The sequence below is a fragment of the Chiloscyllium plagiosum genome, unplaced genomic scaffold (genome assembly GCF_037043375.1).
Source record: "Chiloscyllium plagiosum isolate Xiang-an unplaced genomic scaffold, Cpla_swu_hap1 HiC_scaffold_1, whole genome shotgun sequence".
NCBI classification, from domain to species: domain Eukaryota; kingdom Metazoa; phylum Chordata; class Chondrichthyes; order Orectolobiformes; family Hemiscylliidae; genus Chiloscyllium; species Chiloscyllium plagiosum.
The window spans coordinates 13494654-13509763 of record NW_028270139.1 but is presented as its reverse complement, the minus strand read 5'-3'; the positions used below and the strand labels follow the sequence as shown (position 1 = coordinate 13509763).

At 48.6% G+C, this 15110-nt stretch overlaps 1 long non-coding RNA gene across 1 annotated transcript in view; it reads left to right on the top strand.

Annotated features, from left to right (window-relative positions):
* Window positions 1-15110, top strand: part of LOC148152074 (uncharacterized) — a 166790-nt gene that overhangs the window by 64526 nt on the left and 87154 nt on the right. Inside the window, exon 2 of the long non-coding RNA XR_015752345.1 lies at window positions 7576-7743. This is a non-coding gene — a long non-coding RNA (uncharacterized LOC148152074). The remainder of the gene's footprint in view (window positions 1-7575; window positions 7744-15110) is intronic.

The window sequence follows — 15110 nt, the reverse complement described above, 5'->3', positions numbered from 1 at the left end:
CAACAACCATTCCTGTTCCTGCTCTATCCATGTCTCCAAGATGGCCACAACATTGAAATCCCTGGTACCAACCCATGCTGCAAGTTCACCCACCTTATTCTGGATGCTTCTGGTGTTGAAATAGACACACTTCAAACCACCTTCCTCCTTGCTGGTGGCCTCTTGTGACTTTGAAACTTATTTCGGACTTTACTCTGAACTTCCTGTGTACTCAATACGGTTTGACTTCCCATCCCCCTGCTGAATTAGTTTAAACTGGCAATAAATGGTGGGATGTTGGAAAGTACATAGCCACAACAGAACAAAAACAAAGAAAATGACAGCACAGGAACAGGCCCTTCAGCCCTCCAAGCTTGCGCCGATCCAGATCCTCGATCTAAACCTGTTGCCTGTTTCCTCAGGGTCTGTATCCCTCTGTCCCCTGCCCATTCACGTATTTGTCCAGATACATCTTAAAAGACACTATCATGTCCACCTCTATCGTCTCCCCTGGCAACGCCTTCCAGGTACCCACCACCCTCTGCATAAAGAACTTTCTACGCATATCTCCCCTAAACGTTTCCCCTCTCACCTTGAACTCATGACACCCAGTAATTGAGTCCCCCACTCAGGAAAAAAGCTGCTTGCTATCCACCCTGTCTATACCTCTCATGATTTTGTAGGTTTCAATCAGGTCCCCCCTCAACCTCCATCTTTCCAATGAATATAATCCAATCTACTCAACCTCTCTCCATAGCTAACACCATCTGTACCAGGCAACCTCCTGGTGAACCTCCTCTGCACCCTCACCAAAGTATCCACATCCTTTTGGTAATGTGGCGAACAGAACTGTACGCAATATTCCAAATGTGACCGAACCAAAGCCCTATACAACTGTAACATGACCTGCCAACCCTTGTACTTTTTACCCCGTCCGATGAAGGAATTCACACCATATGCTGTCCTGACCACTTTATTGATCTGCAACACCACCTTCAGGGAACAATGGACCTGAACACCCAGATCTCTCTGAAAGTAAATTTTCCCCAGTTTCCATTTACTGTATAGTTCGCTCTTGAATTGGATCTTCCAAAGTGCATTATCTCGCATTTGTCAGGATTGAACTCCATCTGCCATTTCTCTGCCCAATTCTCCAATCTATCTCTATTCTGCTGTATTCTCTGACAGTCCCCTCACCACCTGCTATTCCACCAATCATAGTGTCATCTGCAAACTTGCTAATCGGACCACCTATACCTTCCTCCAGATCATTTTTTGTATATTAGAAACAGCAGTGGTCCCAGCACGGATCCTTGTGGAACACCACTGGTCACAGTTCTCCATTTTGAGAAACTCCTTTCCACTACTACAGTCTGTCTCCTGTTCCCAGCCAGTTCTCTATCCATCTAGCTAGTACACCCTGGACCCCATGCGACTTCACCTTCTCCATCAGCCTACCATAGGAACCCTTATCAAATGCCTTACTGAAGTCCATAGACATGACATCTACAGCCCTTTCCACTTCAATCAAATTTGTCACTTTCTTAAAGATTTCTATTAAGTTAGTAAGACATGACCTTCCCTGCACAAAACCATGTTGCCTATCACTGATCTGCTCATTTTCTTCCAAATGGGAATAGATCCAATCCCTCAGTATCTTCTCCAGCAGCTTCCCTACCACAGACGTCAGGCTCACTGGTCTATAATTACCTGGATTATCTGAGCTACCCTTCTCAAACAAGAGGACAACATGAACAATTCTCCAGTCCTCCGGGACTTCACCTTTCTTCAACTGTGATGTGCAGTGGGTCAACCGACAAAAATGTCCCACCCGCAATGGGCCCCTTCTGTATGACCAGGTGCACAGCCTGCATGGACCGAAGGAAGAATATGGCTTTAAGGTAGATCTTGGCTGCAGCAACAATGGCTGGCAGGCTGATCTCAGTCACCAAGGCCTTACTTGAGGCTTCAATGGTCATATCCGGGTAGGCCTTGACCCCTTGGCCCTTTGTATGGGACCAGGGTCGTTGCTATTCCAACATAGGTACGGCCAGGCCCTGCCACTTTAGGGCATGTCATAGGGGGAGAGAGTGGGTTGGAGGGGGAGGTGTAGTGCTGCAAGATGCTGAAGATACTCAACCCCTCAGTGGGGCCTGGGCAGCAGCTGCAGTCCACAAGCAAGCGGGCCTTCATCAGCAGTGACAGTTCACAGGTAGGCCCCAGGCAGCAACAACAGGACTTGGGTGGTACCTGAGGTAGGAGGCCACAGCAGTGCCAGCAGCAGTGGCTTAACTGGGTAGGCCCAGGCAGTGGCAGGTGTTACAGCAGCAACAGTATTAATAGAGTTTAACAGAACCAAAAAAAAAAGCACAATCCAACAGGTATCTATTCTCCACAGTAACCTGTGGTCAGCCAGCTCAGAGTCGGTCCTCAATTGAGAAGATTCTAATCTCCTAGTTATTTTCTTCCTCCCCAGCACCCATGTTGTGAGTGTGCAGGTGTAAGACGCAGTGAAGAACAGCAAGTGTGTAAATCTTTATCTATATTCCACCATCAGGAAGAAAGGAAACACCCGAGTGGCCACTGACAACCACTGCCCTTCTCAACAAAGGGCTATGCTGCATGATCAAAAAAAAAAGTAAAGGGGAGGGCAGGGATTAAATCAAAATAGATTTGGAGGGGGAAATACAGCACTCCACTCCCTGCGGCGCCCACCTCTCCCTGAACAACTCCAGGGTGTTGGTGGAAACCGCGTGCTCCTTCTCCAAGGACACCCGGGCTCTAACGTAACCGCGGAAGAGGGGCAGGCAGTCGGCCTAACGACCCCCTCCACGGCCCGCTGCCTCGACCTGTTGATGGCCAGTTTGGCCAGGCCCAGGAGCAGACCCACCAGGAGGTCTTCAGACCTGCCCTCCCTCCTCCGTACCGGGTGCCCAAAGGTCAGGAGCGTGGGACTGAAGTGCAGCCAAAAGCCGAGGAGGAGGTTTTTAAGGAAATCAAAAAGGGAGTGCAAACGCCCACACCCCATATACACATGGTCCACAGACTCCACAGCGCCACAGAACAAGCATTTGGGCTGGGAGTCCATGAACCACCGCAACCAGCGGTTGTAGGGGACTGCTGCGTGCAGCACCCTCCACCCCAGATCCCCGAGAGAAAGGGGGAGGACTCCCGCGTAGAGAGCCCTCCACTGGGGGTCCCCACCGCCCGGTGGCAAATGGGCACGCCAAGGCGTGTCCGGACGGTGGATGAGGGAGAAGAGGTGGACGGTGTGCAGCAGCAGTCTATACAGGGCCCGCCTTTTTACGTCCTTAAAGGGACAAAATTAAAATTTCGGAGGCGGCTCAGGTTGTGGGGCACAGGCTCCCGCGGGAAGTACGGGACCTTGGGGCCAATGTGAAATTCCGTCCGGGCTGGGGTGAGCGCGGACGGGATCCCACCGCACACCTGAGCGTCCTCCAACTGGTGCACTACGTCGGGTCCGAGCACCGCCGTTTTAAGGCGTCGGATGGCGGTGGCCACGTACGGGATGTCTACCGCTGCCCTGCTTGCTATGTCCTGCGGCAGCGTCCAGCCCAGGCCCCCGGCACCCAGCACGTCCCCGACCCTGGTCACCCTCGCCGCCACAGCCCTCCCCTCCGACAGCCACTCGAACCCGCGAGTACGGAGGTGCGGATTCCTGAGCAACGGCTCCCTGACGACAGCCGCTACTCCAGCCGGAGGGTAGGCGCGGTGCGATTCAACCATGTTCCAGATAGTGATCAGGTCCTGGTAAAAGACAGGCAGCGTCTTGAGGGCGACCTCCAAACCGTCACGGTCGACGAACAGGAGCATAGGAATACAGCTGGCTGGACAGGGGGCAGCCTTGACGCACTCCTCTCCCGAAGCGAAGGGGCGCCATCAGGGACCCATTAATTTTAACCAGACACTCTGCGGCGGTGTACAAAAGTCGGATCCGGGCGACGAACTGCGTCCCGAACCCGAATGCCCGCAGAGTCCCGAGCAGGTACTCGTGATCGACCCTGTCGAACACCTTCTCCTGGTCGAGAGACAGGAAGACGCTCGCAGACCAGCCCGTCGACAGAAATGGATCAGGTCCCGGACCAGGTGGATGTTGTCGTGTATCCTCCGGCCCGGGACTGTGTAGGACTGGTCCGGGTGAATCATGTGGGCCAGCACGGAGGCCAGGCGAGAAGACAACACCCTGGCAAAGATTTTGTAGTCCGTGCTGAGGAGGGAGACCGGACGCCAGTTCTTTAGAGAATGAAGGTCCCCCTTCTTTGGCAGCAGGACGATGACCGCCCTGCGCCAAGAAAGGGGCAGCTGTCTGGCATTTAGACACTCCCCCAGGACCTGTGCGTAGTCGCTCCCCAGGATGTCCCAGAACACCCTGAGGAACTCCATAGTCAGCCTGTCCAGCCCCGGGGGCTTGCCCCTCGAGAGCCGGTCGAGGGCCCCGGTCAGCTCCTCTAAAGTGACGGGAGTGTCGAGCCTTCCGGCGTCCTCCGGGCTGAGCTGCGACAGGTCCTCCCACAGAGCTCTGCGAGCATCCTCGCTGGACGGATCTGGAGAGAACAGAGCGGTGTAGTAGGAGCGAACGTGGGCCCTGATACCCTCCGGATCCGAGACGAGGCACCCGTCGTCGGCCAGCAACACAAGGAGCTGCTGACGGGTGTCACGCTTTTTTTCCAGCGAGTAGAAGTAGGGGGAGCCGCGGTCCAGGTCCTGGAGGAGCTGGATCCGTGACCTCATGTACGCGCCCCGAGCCCCGACGAGCTGCAGGTACCGGTCCGCAGCCTTCTTCTCTTCGTACGCCCTGCGTCGGGCTGACTGAGGCGTGACTCCAGGTCAAACATCTTCCTCTCCAACTCCCCGATCCTGGATTTCCACCTCTTCGTCGACCCCCTCGTGTACTCCTGACAGAAAACGCGGACGTGAGCCTTGCCCACGTCCCACCATAGCCTCAGGGAGGGGAAGCTTCCCCGCTTCCTTCTCCAGCCGGCCCAGAACTGACTAAACGAGTCCCAGAAACACTCGTCCTCCAGCAGAATGTTATTAAAGTGCCAGTACTCGGAGCTGAGCCGGGCGCCGAACGGAAGGAGTTGCGCCCACACCAGGTGATGGTCCGTGCACGACACCTGCTACATGGAGGCCATCGGAAAACAGGAGGCGTACGCCTGCGAAATTTACAGGTGGTCGATTCTGGACACTCCGACTCTTGGCCTCACGAAGGCCTCCCCGATGCCCAACCAGTGCGAGCACCGCCATGGTCCCTGCCCTCGAGGACGCAGTTAAAATCTTCCCCAAGAACGACGCACTGGCTCTCGTCGATGGAGGCACAATTAGTGGACACTTCTCCAAAGAAGCTCGCTTGCCTCGGCCCGGCCAGGGGACCCGTAGACGTTCACCAAATTTACGGCCCCCCCCAGCCGAACCGTCAGGTGAAGCAAACGGCCTGGCACAGGCTCCCTGACCCCCAAGATCTCCGGCTGAAAATGCGGGACCAACAAGATAGCCACCCCGCCAGATCTGTGGGTGAGGTGACTCATGTAGACCCCACCTTGGCACTCCAGGAGCTAGGTGGTTTCGTCTCCCGGGGTAGTGTGCAGGAAGCACACCACATACCTCCCGTCCCGGAGGACCAAGAGGGTCTGGAATCCGCGCTGTGACTCCCTGCTGCCTTTGATGTTGAGGCTGGCTATAGTTGTCTTCATGTCAGCAGTACTGTGCAACCATCACCAGTACAGTTACAAAACTCTGTACATTTACTGGGATGATGAAGGAGGGGCACAGAAATCCAAGTAAGTTCCTGATGCTCGTTTGTAACCAGCCCAGCTGCCTGGCAAGCAGCGTGGGCTAACCAGTACACCAGCTCGAAGAAGCTCCAGCGGTTGAGTGCCAGTTCGGCTTTATCCCAGCAACTCCAAGTTTCCTGAGGAAGATGCGGGGAGCTCAGTGGGGGGCACCTGAGTCTCAAAACCTAGGTTGGAAATGGACTACGTGTCATCCCCAGTGCCCAGCACCGAACCCAAACCCTTCTCAGGGAAGTCGTCGTTAGTCGCCGGCCCCTCCCGCACTGTGAGGGTGGGGATTGATCCAGCCAATCGGCCTCAAACTCCCAGCGACCCCACCCTCAGGGCTACCGGTGGGAACTTCCTCAGCGCATCCCTTCCCAGAATGCCCCAAGGTCAGGTCTTCGGGCGGCAGAGGCTCGGGGCCCTGCTCCTCTCCCAACACCGGGATGTCCGGCTCCTCGGGGAAAAGGTCTTCCTCCAAGGCCCCTGGAAAAACAGTCTGGAAGGGAGGAGTGAGGATAACATCTTCCTCCCCTCCACCACTTGATGATCCAGCCGTGATAAAAATACTACGACCTGCACCGCAGCCCACGTTGGTTTCTAGTTCATCCCCAGGGGCTGGTGGAACGATGGCAGAAGGACCAACTGCAGCCTCTGCTGCCTGAAGACCCGACCCCGGGGCATTCTGGGAAGGGATCGACGCCGCGGGTCGGGGTTCAGTCAGGATAGGTCATGGTGCGGGACAGGCGGGAGATGCCGTGGGCTGATCCCCTGGAGAGGGACAATGCCACCAGCATGCCACCGGGAAGTCCCTCCCCTCCTGGGGCCGGCATCTCTTCCCCAGGCACACAGAGGGTACTTTATCGGCCCTCCCTTCCCTTCCCTGCCCACCCGAGGCTCCTTCCCACCCCAGCCTCACAAAAACTAAAAAAAGAAAGCCAAAAACATAAATGTCTTCCCTGAACAAGGGGAAAGAAAAAAAAAACCCTCCTCCTCAATATCAGGAGCAGACTGACTGTGGCCCAGCCAGCACAGAATCAGTCCCCTAACCTGAGGAAATTTTAAATCTCCTGCTTATAATTTTTTTTCTTTTTTGAAAATGTATTCAGGAGATTCGAAATCTCCTAGGCATATTTTTCCTCCTCCTTTTCCCCACATTACTGTCTAACAGAGGTAGTGCTTATCTATTTCTCCAGCACCCATGTTGTGTGTGTGTGCGTGTGTGCATGTGTGAGATACAGTGAAAGACAACAGTTGTATAAATCTTTATTATTGAACAAGCTATTTGTCAGAAAAATCAGAGACAAAATGTCTACAGACAAACAAAAATTAAATATCCAACGTTCACTTTAACGATTGGAAATACTGAGCAACCCTACTCACCAATCATCAGCTTTCTCTGTCGTTGTGATGTCAAGTTGCTGTTGATCTCACTACATGTAGACACCTTGAAGTGGACCCTATATCCGCCTCCACTCACCTCTCACTCTGGGGAATCTATTTCTTGGAATAAATTTTACTTCAAACACCTTTCTTTCCCTCAGCATGAATTCCCACGTTGACTCAAATTTCCAGTTTATTTTTGCAATAACAATTGATATCAGGCAAAAATAAATTTTAGGTGAAGCCTCTACATGGAATGTCACTAATAGTCAACAGTTATCGTTAGTCTGAGGGTTGAGAACCACCTTCCATTTTTCAATATATTAAGGAAAATAATTCCTTTCACTCCATGAAATTATATGCTTTGTAAACAATTCCTTTCCCCCTATGAATTTATATTCTTTCTTTTCTTATCCAGATTATTGCAAATCTTAAGAATGTGCTATCAGAAATATGATTTGGGCAAGAACTGACTTATCAATACAAGATCAGTAATAAATACTGACTCTGATGTGAATTGTCAACCTTCCAAGTCGAATGGGAGCCTTCTGGATTGAAGCCTGTTTCACTTGTGTGAACAGTTTGGGTAAGTGGTTTGCAATGTCACCTCGTCAAAAAGCCCTCATTTCTGATTTTCCTCTCCTCGGATGCTGCCTGACCAGCTGTGCTTTTCCAGCACCACTCTCATCTTGACTCTCAACCTCACCTTGTGTCTAGCACTTCTGAGCATTAAAGAGGCATAATGTTCTTTCCAAGATGCTTCTTGAAGCAATACAGCTATTTCCACAGACAGAATGCACCTCCAGTCTGCTCTTGAAGAGAGTTTTGTGGCTTAAGGTATTACAAATTTTCATTTAGTCCATTTAGTGTAGGTATACTGACCATGTTCTTATGGAGGGAGTTTCAGGATTTTGACTCAAGAATACTGAAGGAATGGTGATATAATTCCAAGTCAAGATGGAGAATGGCTTGGAGTGGAGCTTGCTGATAGTGGTATTCCCGTATATCTCCTGCCCTTGTCCTTCTAGATGCAAATAGTTTTAAGTTTGGAAGATGATGTCTGAAGAGTCTTGATAAATGTTTGCAGTCAATCTTATAAATGATGCAAATGATGCAAACTGCTACCACTGAGTCCTGATGGTGGAAAGAGTGAATGCTTGTGGATCTGGTATTGATCAAATGGGCTGATTTATCCTTGAGCATTGTTGCAGGCCATTCATAATTATGTGTATAACTACACACATTGTTAAAATTTGGGTTCTTCTTTTTTCTTTCTGCATCTTTTGTCTCTCGCTCTTACTCTTTCTTCTAACCTGCCACTCCCTCATTCAGGAGAAGGATGCTTCCATCAAATTTGGTGAAGAGATGCACAGTTGCTTGCAGTTATGAACCAAAGCAGATCCCCTCAAAATATTGTAAGAAGGTAGCCTAGACCTTAGCTGTTTATTTAAACGTTTTAGTTAAAATATAAACAAAGAAAGAGAAATTTAGAATAACGCAACTCTATTGGAAAACATAACATAATAATAGATACAGCAACTATTACTAATTAACTGTTCCTATATAGTAACATCTCATCAGCACATCTATTGGCAAAAATGAAAATTCAGAAAAATAGATTTGTCTGACTGGAACCCAGCAGCAGAGAGAAATCCCGACTTCTAGCTGCAACTGGGAAAGGAAAAATTAGCTTCTACTTCTTCAAGCTCACAAGAGCAACTGCTTAACGCAAAACCTAGAAACTAAAACAAAACTCGAAATCCTGGTCTGTGGGAACTGACCACACCCAGCCAGGCCACCTCTATTGTCGCAACCTAAAATAAAAAGCCTCAAAAGCTGTTTACTTCCTTATAGATAACTCAATATTTCTTGTTCAACCTCTCTTTCAAAAAAAGGCAAAATATCTCCTTAAAGCCCTAGCTTAATCGCACCTCTGTCCTTAAAAAAAACTATCAAAATGCAAGAATGGTTTCATTTTAAAATCCCTTAGTCTTACTCTATTAGTACACTACATTATATATGCATTACATTGACTGGAATCATGCAAACCTTCACTACTGGAGTCTATTTCAGTTCATTTATTCTTGCTACCGAACACCTCCATTTTTCTTCATCAAAGTCATGACAATGTGTGGGCAATTTCATTCTCTCATCCTGCCACGTGTATAACTTACAAATTGAATGGATAAAATAATAAGCTCTATCGAAACAGTCTGGAATTTTTGTCCTGAAATTTGTCCAAGAACCCTTAATGGGTTATGATCAATATATACAATCATCTCAGACACATTACTGGCAATATGAATGTTGAAATGTTGCCATGCCAACACCTAGCTGAACGTTTCCTTCTTAATAATGGAATATTTCTCTAGATGGATATTCTTTTTTTAAACTATCAACATTGTGGCTTAATGTGGGTTACTTCATTGCAGTGAAAATACTTGAGCTTTTTTACTTCTCTTTCCCCTTCATGGGTTTCCTTTTCACTTTGTGGTAAACTATCTTTCTGATCTTCAGTGAGATCTCCTTTTCCCTTACCACCTGAGGATTTCTCTTTTCCCCACTATCTATCTCTTATCGATTGAGATTGATGTCAGAAGCCAAACTTTGATTTATGAACCAACTCATAATCCACTACCATTTCCGCTGCTAACCTTGCTGTTTTAACTCTTCCACATGAACTCTCACTACTTCAGGAAGTGAATTTTTGAACTCCAAAATAATTGTCTCACAAAGATTTTGTTAATGTTTGATCTATTTTCAATGCCTGAAGCCACGTATCAAAATTACTGTTTCGATACTTTCAAACTCAATGTATGGCTAACCAGGGTCCTCCTTAGATTCCCGATACATTATCTGTAGGCTTCTGGTATGAGTTCATATGCTCTTAAGATGGCATTTTTCACCTCTCTATACCCAAGATCCCCCTTCTGATGATGATGTAAACACCTTACTGGCTCCACCTCCCAACGTTGCTTGAATCAACAAAGTCCACGTGGTCACTTGTCACTTTATTTGTTCAGAGTCGAGAGTGTGTGGTGCTGGAAAAGCGCAGCAGGTCAGGCACCATCCGAGGAGCAGGAGAATCGATGTTTCGGACATAAGCCCTTCAGCCACTTTCTATTCAGCAGGGAGATGGGAACCTAAATAATAGTTCCAGTGTCGAGGAGGTTGAGAGTAGTGAGGTCAGAAATAAGGTTTCAAGGTCACAAGAGTGCACCAGCAAGCAGGAAGGTGGTTTGAAATGTGTCTACTTCAATGCCAGGGGCATCAGGAATAAGGTGGGTGAACTTGCAGCATGGGCTCTTACCTGGGACTACAATCTTGTGGCCATTTCGGAGACATGGATAGAGCAGGGACAGGAATGGTTGTTGCAGGTTCTGAAATTTAGATGTTTCAGTCAGAACAGATAAGAGGGGGAAGTGTGGCATTGGTAGTATTACAGTGGCAGAAAAGACATTTGAGGTAATATGGGCTGAGGTTAGAAACAGGGAAGGAGAGGTCATCCTATAGGGAATTTTTTATAGGCCTCCAAATAGCTCCAGAGGCATACAGGAAAGGATAGCAAAGATGATTCTGGACAGGGTAGTTGTTATGGGGGTTTTAACTTTCCAAATATTGACTGAAAATACTATAGTTTAAGTACTTTAGATGAGGTAGTTTTTGACCAACGTTTGCAGGAGGGTCTCCTAACACAGTATGTCAACAGGCCAACAAGGGGCGAGGCCACATTGGAGTTGGTACAGGTAAAGGAGTTGGCAATCCTTTATCCAAAATGTTTGGGACCAGCTGGCATTCAGAATCTTTTGAATTTTGGAATAAGTGACAGTTCACTGGTGAAATTTTTAAAAATCTTACTCAACAGCAGACTCACAGTGAGTACTATGGGCCCTGAGACAGAACTGAGGCCTGCCATTGCTGACCCATGTCCACCCACATTATATCTGAGTGACACACATCGAGTGGGTGTGGGACTTCCTCCCACAGTCCAAAGATGTGCAGGTCAGGTGAATTGGCCATGTTAAATTGCCCATAGTGTTAGATGCATTAGTGAGAGGGAAATGGGACTTGGTGGTTTACTCTTCGGAGGGTCGGTGTGGACTTGTTGGGCCGAATGGCCTGTTTCCACACTGTAGGGAATCTAATCTATCTGTACTAGGTAATGAACCCAGCCAGGTGTTAGATTTGGAGGTCGGTGAGCACTCTGGTAAGAGTGACCACAATTCAGTTATGTTTACTTCAGCATTGGAAAGGGACAGGTATATATTGCTGGGCAAGCGTTCTAACTGGGAGAAAGGTAATTATGATGTGATTAGGCAAGATTCAAGATGGATAGAATGGGGAAGCAAACTGCAGAGGATGGGCACATTTAGGGCTTATTCAAGGAACAGCTACTATGTGTCCTTCCTAAGTATCTACCTGTCAGGCAGGGAGGAAGTTGTCAAGCAAGCGAGCTGTGATTTACTAAAGAAGTTGAATCCCTTGTCAAGAGGAAGGAGAAGACTTCTTTAGGATGAGATATGAAGGCTCAGTTAGAGCACTTGAGAGTTACAAGTTAGCCAGGAAAGACCTAAAGAGAGAGGTAAGAAGACCCAGGAGGAGACATGAGAAGTCATTGGCAGACAGGATCAAGGAAAATCTTAAAGCTTTTTACAGGTATATCAGGAATAAAAGAATGACTTGAGTAAGATCAGGGCCAATCAAGGACAGTAGTGGGAAGTTGTGTGTGGAGTCTGAGGAGATAGGGAAGCACTAAATAAATACTTTTCATCAGTATTCACACCGGGAAAAGACAATATTGTCGAGGAGAATACTGAGGTAAAGTCGACTAGAGTAGACAGGATTGAGGTTCACAGGGAGGAGGTGTCGGCAACTCTGGAAAGTGTGAAAATAGATAAGTCCCCTGGGCCCAATGGGTTTTATCCTAGGATTGTGAGTGTGTGAATGTGTGTGTGTGTGTGTGTGTATGTGTGAGTGTGTGTGAATGTGTGAATGTGTGAGTGTGTGTGTGTGTGTGTGTGTGAGTGTGGGTGTGTGTGTGTGAGTGTGTGTGAGTGATTGTGTGTGTGTGAGTGTCAGTGTGTGTGTGAGTATGTGAGTGTGTGTGAGTGTGCGTGAGTGTGTGTGTGGGTGTGTGTGAGTGCGAGTGTGTGAGTGTGTGTGCGTGTGAGCGTGAGTGTTTGAATATGTGTGTGAGTCTCTGAGTGTGTGTGTGTGTGAGAGTGTGTGAATGTGTGAGTGTGAATGTGAGAGTTTAAGTGTGTGTGTAAGTGTGAGGGTGTGTGTGAGCGTGTGAGTGTGAGTGTGTGAGTGTAAGTCTGAGTGAGTGTGAGAGTGTGAGTCTGTAAGTGTGAGTGTGAGTGTGTGAGAGTGTGTAAGTGTGGAAGTGTGAGTGTGTGTGAGTGAGTGTGTGTGTGAGTCTGTGACTGAGTGTGAGTGTGTGAGTGCGTGAGTGTGTATGTGTGTGTGTATGTGAGCGTGTGTGTGAGTGTGCGAGAGTGTGTCAGTGTGAGTGAGTGTGTGTGAGTGTGTGTGTGAATGTGAGTGTGAGTGTGAGTGTGTCAGTGTGAGTGTGAGTGAATGTGTGTGTGTGAGTGTGGGTGTGTGAGTGTGAGTGTGTGTGAGTGAGTGTGTGAGTGTCAGTGTGTGTATGTGAGTGTGTGTGTGTGGGTGGGTGTCAGTGTGAGTGCGAATGTGTGAGTGTGTGTGAGTCTCTGAGTGTGTGTGAGTGTGAGTGTGTGAGTGTGTGTCAGTGTGAGTGTGTGTGAGTGTGAGAGTGTGTGTGTGAGTGATTGTGTGTGAGTGTGTGTGTGTGTGAGTATGAGAGTGTGTGAGTGTGAGTGTGTGAGTGTAAGTGTGAGTGAGTGTGAGAGTGTGAGTCTGTAAGTGTGAGTGTGAGTGTGTGTGTGTGTGAGTGTGTGAATGTGAGAGTGTGAGTTTGTGTGAGTGTGTGAGTGTGTGAGAGTGTGTATGAGTGTGAGTCTGTAAGTGTGAGTGTGAGTGTGGGAGTGTGGGAGTGTCAGTGTGTGTGTGTAAGTGGAGAGTGTGAGGGTGTGTGTGAGTGTGTGTGTATGAGAGTGAGTGTGAGTGTGTGAGTGTAAGTGTGAGTGAGTGTGAGAGTGTGAGTCTGTAAGTGTGAGTGTGAGTGTGTGAGAGTGTGGGAGTGTGAGTGTGTGTGTGAGTGTGTGTGTGTCTGTGACTGTGAGTGTGAGTGCGTGAGTGTGTATGTGGGTGTGAGTGTGTGACCGTGTGTGTGAGTGTGCGAGAGTGTGTCAGTGTGAGTGAGTGTGAATGTGAGTGTGTGTGTGAATGTGTGTGTGAGTGTGAGTGTAAGTGTGTCAGTGTGAGTGTGAGTGAATGTGTGTGAGTGTGTGTGTGTGAGTGTGTGACTTAGAGCATGAGTGTTTGAATGTGTGAGTGTGTGTGTGTCTGAGTGTGATGTGTGATTGTGAGAGTGTGAGTGTGAGAGTGTGTGATTGTGAGTCTGTGAGTGTGTGAGTCTGCGAGTGTGAGTGTGGGTGAGTGTGTGTGACTGTGTGAGTGTGAGTGTGTGTGAGTGTGTGTGTATGAGTGTCAGTATGAGTGTGAGTGAGTGTGTGTGAATGTGTGAGTGTGTGTGTGAGTGAATGAGTGTGTGCGTGAGTGTGTGAGTGTGAGTGGGTGAGTGTGTGTGAGTATGAGTGTCAGTGTGAGTGTGAGTGAGTGTGTGTGAGTGTGAGTGTGATTGAATGAGTGTGTGTGTGAGTGTGTGTGAGTGAATGGGTGTGTGTGTTATTTAGAGCATGACTGTTTGAATGTGCGAGTGGGTGTGAGTGTCTGAGTGTGAGTGTGTGAGCGTGTGTGAGTATGTGTGTGAGTGTGTGAGTATGTGTGTGTGTGAGTCTGTGCGTGTGAGTGTGTGTGTGAGTGAGTGTGTGTGTGTGTGAGTGTTTGTGTGTGAGTCTGTGAGTGTGAGTGTGGGAGTGTTACTGTGTGGGAGTGTGTGAGTGTGTGAATGTGAGTGGGAGAGTGTGTGTGAGTGTGTGTGAGAGTGTGAGTGTGTGTGTGTGTGCGAGTGTGTGTCAGTGTGAATGTGAGTGAGTGTGTGTGAGTATGTGTGTGAGTGAGTGTGAGTGTGAGTTAATGAGTGTGTGTGTGAGTATGTGTGTGAGTGTGTGTGTGTGAGTTAGTGGGTGAGTGTTTGAATGTGTGAGTGTGTGAGTGTCTGAGTGTGAGTGTGTGCGTGTGTGTGTGAGAGTGTGAGTGTGTGAATGTGAGTGTGTCAGTGTGATTGAGTGTGAATGTGTGAGTGTGCTAGTGTGAGTGTGAGTGAGTGTGAGTTTGTGAGTGTGAGTGTATGAGTGTGAGTGAGTGTGAGAATGTGTGTTAGTGTGTGAGTGTGAGTGTGTGAGTCTGTGACTGTGTGTGAATCTGTGAGTGTATGAGTGTGTGTGTGAGAGTGTGAGAGTGCGTGAGTGTGTGAGTGTGTGTGATTGTGTGAGTGAATGTGTGAGTGTATGAGTGTGAGTGTGTGATTTTGTGTGAATGTGAGTGAGTGTGTGTGAGTGTGAGTATGAGTGTAGGAATGTGTGAGTGAGTGTGAGAGTGTGTGTTAGTGTGTGTGTGAGTGAGTGTGAGTGTGTGAGTGTGTGTGAGTGTGAGTGTGAGTGTAGGAATGTGAGTGTGAGCGTGTGAGTGTGTGTGTATATGAGTGTGTGTGAGTGTGAGAGTGTGTGTGTGAGTGATTGTGCGTTAGTGTGTGAGTGTGAGAGTGTGTGAGTGTGAGTGTGTGTGAGCGTGAGTGTGTGAGTCTGTAAGTGTGAGTGTGTGAGTGTGTGTGTGAGTGTGAGTGTGTGTGAGAGTGTGAGTGTGAGTGAGTGTGGGAGTGTGAGTGTGTGTGAGTGAGTGTGTGTGTGAGTCTGTGACTGTGAGTGTGAGTGTGTGAGTGCGTGAGTGTGTATGTGGGTGTGAGTG